The sequence below is a fragment of the Sardina pilchardus genome, chromosome 18, assembly GCF_963854185.1.
Source record: "Sardina pilchardus chromosome 18, fSarPil1.1, whole genome shotgun sequence".
Classification (NCBI taxonomy): Eukaryota; Metazoa; Chordata; class Actinopteri; order Clupeiformes; family Clupeidae; genus Sardina; species Sardina pilchardus.
In genome coordinates, this window is record NC_085011.1 from 32,180,677 (window position 1) to 32,191,302 (window position 10,626).

A 10,626-nucleotide genomic window follows, 5' to 3' on the forward strand; every position below is an offset into this window, starting at 1 on the left:
TTTTTTTTTTTTGTCGGCAGTTCTAGGTATATCTAGGTCAAACCTACACGGCACTTCTAGTAATACGCGTCAGCGGTCAAATGACCGGCGCTTGGCGCTTCTAGTGTTAAGAAAGCGCTTTGCCACCGCAAAGATGCACACAGTATGACTATATATATCTTAATTTGTCTTAAAAGCCGAATTAGTTGAAAATACCTTTGAAAAATGTCCCCTCCACTTCCAATCAACTACTACAGTAGGCTATTCATCAAACGTCCGTCAAAAGAAGAAGCAAACAACAAGTATGTTATTAATTATAAGGCCACCATAATTTAAATGACATCCATATGGTATTAGGCAGACATTCTGCTGTGTTTTGCGAGTAAATGCAAGTAGCAAATAATATATAAATGGAATACAGCTCTTTGAAAAAATTGCATGGAGGTCTGATTTGAATGACAGCTTGCAGAACCAATCAGATAATGTAATTACCATTAGAATTAACTTAGCTTGCCTGTTAGCCTGGTCGGTAGCAGGCTAGCTTCAAAGTATAAATTCCCATGGTTACTTATATGTGATCTCTTCTGTGAAACCAAGTCAAGGCTACAGTGGGTACGGGTTGAGAATGCACCTTCTCCCGCGGGACTCCCGAAGAGATCCCGCAGGCCGTCAAGCCGATTTTTTTCGAGCCTAAGACAATGTACCCAAACAACCACCAGGTGGCAGAAAGTTTCATCCCGCATTTCAAAATGATGAAGACCGCATATCCGTCAATAGTCGACTCCTTAATCTCATTTAATCATTACAATGAAGGTGATGACTGGGGAAATTATTCAAACGACGTTTCAATGAACCATTGTTGAAATGAATGAAAATGGCTATAGAAAATCGCCTACAGCCTAACGCCGACACAGCTGATTCTTTGATTGATTCTAAGCTGTTTTGATGTAGGGGATGGGTAAACTGGCGCGCTACAAACATGCTACCAATCAAATGTAATATTAGTAGGACTAGCCTACTTAGACACTTTAGTCATAGGCAACGTTGCCATGTTAATGTGGGCTAGAAGTGCTTGCTTGTGGTGGCGCTCCTGTCCGCTGCTTCTCCCGAATTGTGTGGCAAATTTGTCAGCAATCAGCTTAAATGTCAAATCATATTTATTTCTCTTTGTCGCCATGGTATTGGGGGAAACGCGGAGAAACGAGATGGTCAGTCCTCGTATTTTTTCTTCGCGTTTCGTTATAAGAAATATATAAGTAATAGTTAGTCTTCTTCCGTATTGAACAGATAGGCTACGGGACGCTCTTTGTTCCGTATTTTAAGGAACTACTCAATGCACACACACTACAATGAAAAACACACAAAGAAATCACTAAACATATAGCCTACAACCTAATGACACTTTAATGCAGCGTTTCTCAAACTATGGGCCGCGAAACGTGGAGACTGCTGCTGGTCCGCGAGACATGGGGTGAAATTAGGTCCGGTGATCTGATAATTTGCTGCGCAATTGACCAAGCAACCGCGGACCGACAGAAAAAGAAACTATCATTCAACTATGTTTGCCATGGTAGACAAAAACACTCAAATAAAACAATAGCCTAAAAAATAACTGCATGCGTAATGGACACGGCTCTATATCCTAAATAATTTTCGAGGTTCGCCATTTGGTAATATGACCTATCCTTACTGACAATAATTTAGATTGAGCACAACTAAAGTTGCACGAAGGCAAAATACAGTCCTAAAAGCCTATTATATATAGCCTGGCCAATATTGTAGATGTGCAAAAGCAGCATTTGCGTGCGTGCTTGCCGGTGAGGTGTAGCCTACAAAAATGAGCATAACATCTGATTATTAAAGTATGGCTATAGGATATAGGCTAGAGAAGAGTTGGTTTAAAATTCAAGTGTAGTAAAAAAGTTTGTGCACATCCCCGGTCAAGGTGCAGAACAAGAGTAGGCTAAATCATAAAAAAAAATGGAAAAAGGTTCGCACACTTGAAATCCTTCTTTTTTGATTTGATTTGGTCTTCTTCAGATTAAAATTCAAGTACGTGCGCTATTTAACCCCTCGAGACCGACTGCAGTCTGCTGACACAGCCAGACGACTCTCCCAACCCATTCATTCGTTTTGGCCGATATAATCCATTCATTCGTTTTGTGCGTATATAGATTCCTGCATGCTGCATTACCGTGACCCTTAGCCTACCTTGTGGATGATTTTTTCTCATTGGAATACAGCAGGACAGAATGCCTTTTATCTAACAAACGCAAAAGCTGAGATTGTTGGAAGGACTAGGCTACTCAACAAACTTGTTTTTCGTTTCTGGGAGATCTCGTTATCGTTTTGGATTGTCGGATTTTTATACTTATTGTTTGGACTTATGGACAATGAACTTTGAGGGGTGGTTGTTAGTGCTTTACAAAGCTTTGTGTTAATAAGTGTCGGTCCTCCTATCCTTCAGCTCACTGCGCGATGCAGTTGCGCATAGTGGCCACGAAGTCATTAACTGTTTACGACACAATACATGATATTTGTGTTTTTCGTTTCTTAGATTTAATGCATGTTTGACATGTAAACAGGCCTTCAGTCCGTTAACTTAAGGCCTTCTTTTGCATGGGGTTGCTCGCATCCGCCCGTAACCTAGACTATTATGTGCGTAGTGGCTGCATACTCTTATAATAAGAGGCAAATTGTTACAGGACAACTTAAACTGACTTCCCCAATGCTTCCCCGCAGCACATTACATTTTAATATAGGCTAATATATATAGGATGAACAAAGTCTATGCTATATTAAATCCAGTAGCCTAATAATTCTATGTGCCACGTCTGATTTCGCAAGTTATGTAGTAGGCTACGTTTAAACATCGACAAACGTCTGTGAGACTACCCATTTCATGAAGAGCAATTGTCTTGTGCGATCATTCCCCCTCCCCCACACTTGTCTAACCAGTTCACTAGACATTATAGCCTACCTGTATGCGGCATTGGACGATTGCCTCCCTCCCCCCTCTCTCTCGACAGACACTTCCTGACACTAGGGCTCGGGATCATGACATCAAAACTTCGCGGGCACAGCCACATTGGCAGCTTCACTCCTTAGTTTACTATGGATTACTATGGATTTACTCCCGCCTTTTAGTGTGTTCCTGTTACTTAGTTTTTGCCTTCTTGGTAGTATGTTGCTGTGTAGTGGGGTGTAACAGTGCAACCCACGATCGCAAGAGGAAAAGAATAAATCGCTACTATATTTCTGCTTCTTGTCTTGTGCATCTGAATGAATGGATATTACGTTCAGTGCGCTACCAAATGGCGGCGATATTCCTAGAATGCAAGGCGTGTGCCCGAGCCCTATTATGTACATGTAAAAATGTGTGTGTGTGTGTGTGTGTGTGTGTGTGTGTGTGTGTGTGTGTGTGTGTGTGTGCGCTGAACCACGAATTCACATATTAACTTTTCTTTTCAGCAGACATCGCAATCATAAAAAAATCGCAAAACTTTTTAATAAAATAATGCCTCTTGTCTTAATGGGTTCCGGAGGTTCGTAGAGTAAGTTTTGAACCCCGGTCGCTGACGTATGATTAAGATGCCTCAACCAGTTACGCCACAGTTCGAGTGTCAATCTCTTCGCACTTAGCCAAGAAATATAAAGGATTCAATGATTAAGATGCCTCAACCAGTTACGCCACAGTTCGAGTGTCAATCTCTTCGCACTTAGCCAAGAAATATAAAGGATTCAGTCAGTCGAGTTCATTTATTCGCGGCATGCACTTGAAACGCCGATCAAAAGTTCTGACATGTTAAACTGACGTTAGTCATTAATTCACCACATGATAAAATGCTGTTATATTGACGCACAGTAGCCCACGGTAGTCTATGTCTATCTCTGAATCAACATGAACATGCATAACGAGATCCATATATTCTAAGTTGCTAGAAACTTCTTTTGCGGAGCTAGGCCTACTAGTCGATGGTTACAATGAATCACCCTCACTGCCCTATCGCATATCTGACCATCCATTGTTATAATGTTACAAAATGCGCGATCTTCTCCAATCATGTAGCCTACGGTTATAAGTAAAGTGACATGATAGGCATGTAGGCCTATTAAAGATATTTCTGTTAAATACATTTTATTTTCAGTTGTCAAAAGTGGTGGGGACAAAATCTGTGATAAAGTGCTGGGTAAGCTACCCAGCGTCGCCGGTTAAAATGAACATGCCTCCGTTTTAAAATAGCCTATAGGCCTACACATTTCTAAGTATTCCTAACATAAATGTAGCCTAAATGTCCATCTTGTCCATCTCTTTCGTCTTCGCCTTGACAATAATAGCCTATTCACGGAAATGCGGTCTTGTAACCGTAATGAATTAATGAATTAATCTAAGGTTGCCTATATCGAGTCTTTCAGGTTGAATTGAAGGCTTCTAAAACCATTTTCATTAATTTCAACAATGGTTTATTGAAACGTCGTTTGATTATAATTTCGCCAGTCATCACCTTCATTTTAATGATTAAATGAGACGGATTAAATGAGACGGATATGCGGAGCATTTCTCTCCCTCTCCATTGACCAAAACGTTGCTCTGGCATCTCTGCTGGACTGACTGAGTTATAGGCTACGTCGAGTGAGAGAGCCAGCTGTGAGGTACGCTGTAAAACATTCTAAAACTCTGAAACTGCAATCTGACATGCCGAGCGTGATGTCTCTTTTCTCCGCTTGTCACCAGCGCGGTGTCTTCGGGTTTTTCCGTGTTTTCCGGTATGAGCCGAACCTTCATTTTATTAAGGCGCTCTTATGTTGCCCCCTTGCGGTTGCAGTTTTAATTAAAGTCCCGATGCTTCGGGAGTCCCGATGTGCGGGAAAGAAAGGAGCATTCTCAACCCGTACCATCTGTATGTTCATCCAAGATAACCCAGTAAGCCTGTCTAAATCCCCTATCTTGGTTTTGTGAAATTACCCCCCAGGTGTATACACCACAGGCTAGAGCATTTCTTTCTTTGTTTTCTTTCTTTAATATCCCTCCCTGTCTGTAACCAGCCTCGGAGGTAGCCAGGAGCGCACCTGAGAAGACTCCATGCATGGGAAAGTGGTTTCTTGTCACTCTCTCACCTAAAGTGTGGAGTTTGTAGTGCAGTGTAGCATGAATTCAATCTAAACAATGTTCATCAGAGTGCTGTGAGATTTGCAGTGTGTACTTTGAACTCTAGCGTGTATCACTTAAATAAGGTTTTGGGCCTTAGTTCATGTGTGGACATTGAACTCTAGCGTGTATCACTTAAAGAAGGTCTCGTGCCTTTTCCTCTGTGGTCTTGAGATCTTGGCTTCCCTTGTGTTTCTTCAGAGGCTCTACTGGCTCCTGCGCTGATGGTCTGGTGTTTATTGTTTATGTGTTTACCAGGTGATTTATCAACAACACATCCAAACATATATGACTGTTATATTTACTTAAATATAACAGGTATTACTTAAATATAACAGGTATTTCCTACTAAATAATTTCGTGTTTACAACATTACTTAAATAAATCATGTCATATTTGCTTGTAGTTCAACTATATAGATTTGAATAGATTCAATTAAGTTAAAATAACCTGATACAATCGATTTGATTTTTAAAGATGTAGTCTAGCCTGCTCCAGACCATTAGATGGCGTCAGTGTGCTATCAGGCAGCATGGCAAAACTTGGAAATACACTAGCCTTTTCTCTTTTGGCCATCCTGCCATGCTGCTGTTAACGACGAAGAGACTGCTGTGCTGACTGTGCTGGTGAGTGACGACTAAAAGAATCTTGGAGTCTGCCTTCTACGTCCTAAAAAACGTAAGTTTATCAACTGTAACTATATCGTGTGTTAGTGTTAAAATAAGACGAAAATGCCACGCTTAGTTTTAATACAGCGTGTAAACGTCACAGTTAGGTGTTGATAGATATTTTACCATCCAAAAGCTAAACCAAGCGGATTAGCAATCGAAAACTTTTGCTCTGTCTATGCTAGTGTGTTTTTTAGACATTTTCGGAAGCCTAGTTTTCCGGTTGTGTTTGAGAAAATTCATGAGCGAGATTAGCATGATTTATTTTTCACAAGTTAGTGGAACGTGATTAGAGTCATAAAGTCTGCAAGGTTTATCGAAAGTTGATTTGGTTGTGTGGGTGTGAGTGGATGTGTGCCATGCGTGCATGCCATGCGTGTGCCTCACCCCGGGAGACCCCGTAGGTTGATCTTTCGATTGAATGCACGTGAATGTAGATGTAGCGTCGGAAAGTTCAATGTAGTGACTATCAGGAGGGCTGAATTGGAGAAATGTGAGTGTGTGCTTGTTGATCATATCAAACAATATAGTGCATTGTTGCGTATAGGATGCTAACAACTTGAGGAAATTAAGCAAGTGTTCTGATTGTAAAAATTAATCTGTAGCAGTAATTTATCAAGAAATCACCTCATTAAATATTTGTGATCATGTTTGCTGACCCTATCCACTACTCTTCATGTTGAGTCTAACTGAGATATAAGATAATTCAAGATATTAGTTTTGAAGATATTAATTAATCTTTCTCCATCACTGCAAGGTTACGGCCAAGGCTGATCTGCTGTTCAACTGTTCCTCCGACTGCACATCTGAAGTAGAGTGACCATCAGTTAAAGGTGCACTCTTGTCTTCTTTCAACCTTTTCACCTTCTTTTCACAATGATGTTTTCCTGGAGGATTCCAGTATTGCAAATGCGCAAGATCCCAGAAAGACCTGACTGTCCTTGTTCCTTTTTTGTTTTTGGCGACTTGCAGCAAGTGTAGTTTACCCAGGATGTGGAGGTGTAAGGAATGTAGTGTTTTTCTAGCTACAAGATATCAGCTACTAAAACATTTTAGACTACAACACCGACATAGGCAACGCAACCCTTGCCCACACTCAAACTGTCCATGTTCTTTTAAGACGTGGAATGCTTTGCACATTCATTTGAGTAGATCCCATCCTAAAGTAAAATCTCAGGAGTTACTCGAACTATCAACGTTCAATTGTCATTTGTGTGCTTGTTGCGATCTTCATACAGAGAGGGATTATTTTATACATATTGGCACTCATCTGAGGAGTAATGAAACTGTAACTTGTATGTTTGGGAGTTGCTGCTTTCAAACCAATGTATATGGGACATTTCACTCTCACAAGAATCGAAAACACAACCCACATACATTGAAAGATTACAAGGCAGGAATAGTTACAGCCACTCAAGTTTCACAAGACTCATCTGAGGATCATGGGGAAGGTGTACTTAATGAAGATGATGGTGTTGTTGAAGCAGATAACGAATGTTCAAGTAGTGATATCAGTGGACCTAACAACTTGCCTGAGGTAATTACGCATAAATTTGCAGCAGCATTGCTCAAGTTGGAGCATTTTGCACATGTGCCAGGCACAAAAAATGATGATTTCTTAGAGGAGCTAAACTACTTATGTTCTGCTATAGTGCCCCTCTCAATCACCATTCTTGAAGGTCTATGTCAGAAGCATGGCACCACACCAGATAAGTCTGTTTTAACCGAGGTGGCCCATGATCTCAATGCATCAAACCCCTTGTTCAAAGCCATAGGGAAGGGGGGCCCCCTTAGCACACATCATCTTCGCCACCAGTTTTATAAAGAAAGCTTTAAAGTGGTAGAGCCCATTGAGTACATTCTCGATTCCAAGGAGAGACGAAGTTTTCAGTATGTGCCTTTATTGAAGTCCCTTCGGCAGCTCTTTGATAGGAGAGATGTTGTAGATAAAGTGGTTGAAAACTATGAAATGCAGCAGAATAATAGGACAATGGGTGGACTAAATGCCTACAAATCTTCTCAGGATGGTTCGTACTTCCAGGAAAACAGTTTTCTGTCAGAGAATGAGTTAAGGATTTTGGTCAATTTATATGCAGATGATTTTGAGGTTTGCAATCCTCTAGGTACTTCGCGCAGGAAACATAAGCTTTGTGGAATCTATTGGACTTTGGGAAATTTGCCCCCAGGGTCACATTCTTCACTGTCATCAATTTACTTGGCAATATTGTGCAAAACTGATGATGTGCGCAAGTATGGCTATGAGAGGATCTTGCGTCCTCTTCTCCAAGATGTGAGAACTTTGGAGCAAGATGGAGTTTTTATTCCACTGCTTGGCAGATGCCTTAAAGGGACGATTCAGGTAGTTGTGGCAGATAACTTGGGTGCTCACGGCATGGCTGGTTTTAATGAGAGTTTCTCTGGTGGGCATATCTGCAGATTTTGCACAGGAACAAAAACAGACATCCAAACTAAGGAGGTGAAGTCAGGCTTCTTTACTCTTAGGACCGAAGAACTCCATAAATCACATGTGCAGTCAGCTCAGGCAAATGGTACAAGCTGTTTTGGTGTGAAAGGTCATTGTGTTATCAGTAAAACACTTGCCCACTTCAGTGTCCACACAGGATATCCGCCGGATGTAATGCACGATGTATTTGAAGGCATAGTGCCAGTAGAACTTGCTCGTTGTTTGGCATTGCTGATTTCAAAGAATTACTTTGATCTTGACACTTTGAACAAGTCTATCTTGCAATTCCCTTACAAGTGGACTGACAAGACCAATAAGCCTCATGCAATCCCACAAACATTTTCAAAAAGAAAATCAATAGGTGGGAATTGCCATGAAAATTGGGCCATGCTAAGACTGCTCCCATTCATTATTGGGCCTTTGGTGCCTGATGGGGAAATGGCATGGGAAATTTTGTTGGACTTGAGAGAGATTGTGGAGCTTGTGGTTGCTCCAACACACACAGAAGAATCAATCACCTGTCTTGAAGACAAGATTGTTGAGCACAGGCACAAGTATCAAGAACTCTTTCCTGATGTTAAACTGCTACCAAAACATAATTATTTGGAGCATTATCCGCAACTGATCAGGGCTTTTGGCCCTCTTGTGGGACATTGGACCCTACGATTTGAGGCAAAGCATAGTTTTTTTAAGCAGGTAATTCGACACACTAATTGCTTCAAAAACGTACCCCTCTCCCTAGCCTCTAAGCATCAGCTGATGATCTCCTACCACTTGAGTGCCTCAAGTTTTGTAAAAACTGGTCTTGATATGACACAGGTCTCAACAGTTCCTGTGGCTGTTTTGAAAGAGGAGATAGGACAGGCTATTGAGGAGAAATTCCCCAGGACAATAACAGTTAACCTTACCAATTGTGTATCGACAAAAGGTGTAACCTTCAAAAACGGCATGATTGTGGTTTGTGGATCTACGTGTGGACAGCCAGATTTTGGGGAGATTCTTCAAATATGTGTTGTACAAGAGCGACTTTGTTTCATGGTCAGAAGGCTTTCTAGATCGTACAGGGAACATTTCAGGGCGTTTGAACTGACTCCATCACAAGAAACACATTTGATTGCGCTTGAGGAGCTGGGAGATGTCTACCCTTTGGCAGACTATTTTATTGGAACTCTCAGAATGGTGACATTAAAAAGACGGTTTATCATATAAGTTGTGGTGATGTTAAGATTCAATGTACTAAACATTTTCCATTTACTCGTTCACAGTTGTGAAATGGCTGCCACGGTGAAGCTTAGAATCATTCTAGGCGAAGAAAATTCACAGAGATTGATTCTTCAAGACTTACCACAGTCTCTCAGTGAACTCGCACAACATATTAAGACTCAGTGTGGAATAGAGGGGGACTTCAGATTACAATTCTTGGATCCAGATTTTAACGAATTTAACAATTTGACCTCCATCTTTGATGTCCTGGACAAAACCACCATCAAAGTGGTCTTTAATTCCTTGCCCTGCTCTGCCTTAGCTGAGAGCCCACTTCCCTTTTCATCTGCCCCCCCACCAAACTCTCCACAGGACACCTCGTCCATTTCCTCTGCCATTTCCTCTGCCTCCTATGACACAGACATATTGTCTTCTCCTGAGTCCACCCCAAGAGTGTCTTCATGGCCGCTGGTTTTCACAGTGCCCCGTTTTTCATTTGATGCAGAGTTACAGTTGGGGCGGGCCAATGCTGCTTTCAAAGACACAGGTGCGTTGCTGGAGCCTGAAACAAAACTCAAGTCTTCCATTCTTGATGACTTGATTGAAACAATTCTGCAGTTCAAGATTTACCTTACTGATGCTGAGTGTGCAGAGGTAGCCGAAGCTCTTGTGTCTGCACACCCTTGTCTGAGAGAGCCAGGCTCAGTCAGTGGATATGATGGCTGGAAGAAAAGCTTGAAGGATAAATTGGGAAATTACAGAAACAAGCTGAGACGCCTTGGATGCCCCGAAGTTTCAGTGAATGCCTTGACAAATAAACCTGGTGACCGATGCAGCCCTGCCTACGCTGTGAAAAAGCCAAAAAAAGCGGAAGTTAACTACTGCCCAGCTTATCCAGGAGGTGAATCAAAGGAGACCCAGGAATTGAAACGCGTAATGCTCTTAACAGAAATGGAGAAAATAAATAATGAGGATCAGGTGTCATTGCTGATGGATCAGACTTTTGCCCACCGACGTCAAGAGGTTGTCAGAGATGCACCCATGGTAGCTGAATTCAAGGTGAGGTGGCCAGCACTCTTCAATGTGCGTGAGGTAAGTGAAGCAAAATCCTTTTTTTACATAGTCTACAATGAAAGCTTGAAGAAATAATTAATGAACTAATG

At 41.5% G+C, this 10,626-nt stretch overlaps 1 long non-coding RNA gene across 1 annotated transcript; it reads left to right on the top strand.

The window, feature by feature from the left end:
- The first annotated feature begins 5,726 nt into the window (after positions 1-5,726).
- On the top strand, positions 5,727-9,607 carry LOC134063787 (uncharacterized). The gene is made up of 3 exons (XR_009936198.1): positions 5,727-5,806; positions 6,554-6,629; positions 9,526-9,607. It is a non-coding gene; the product is annotated as an uncharacterized LOC134063787 (long non-coding RNA).
- The last annotated feature ends 1,019 nt before the right edge of the window (positions 9,608-10,626 follow it).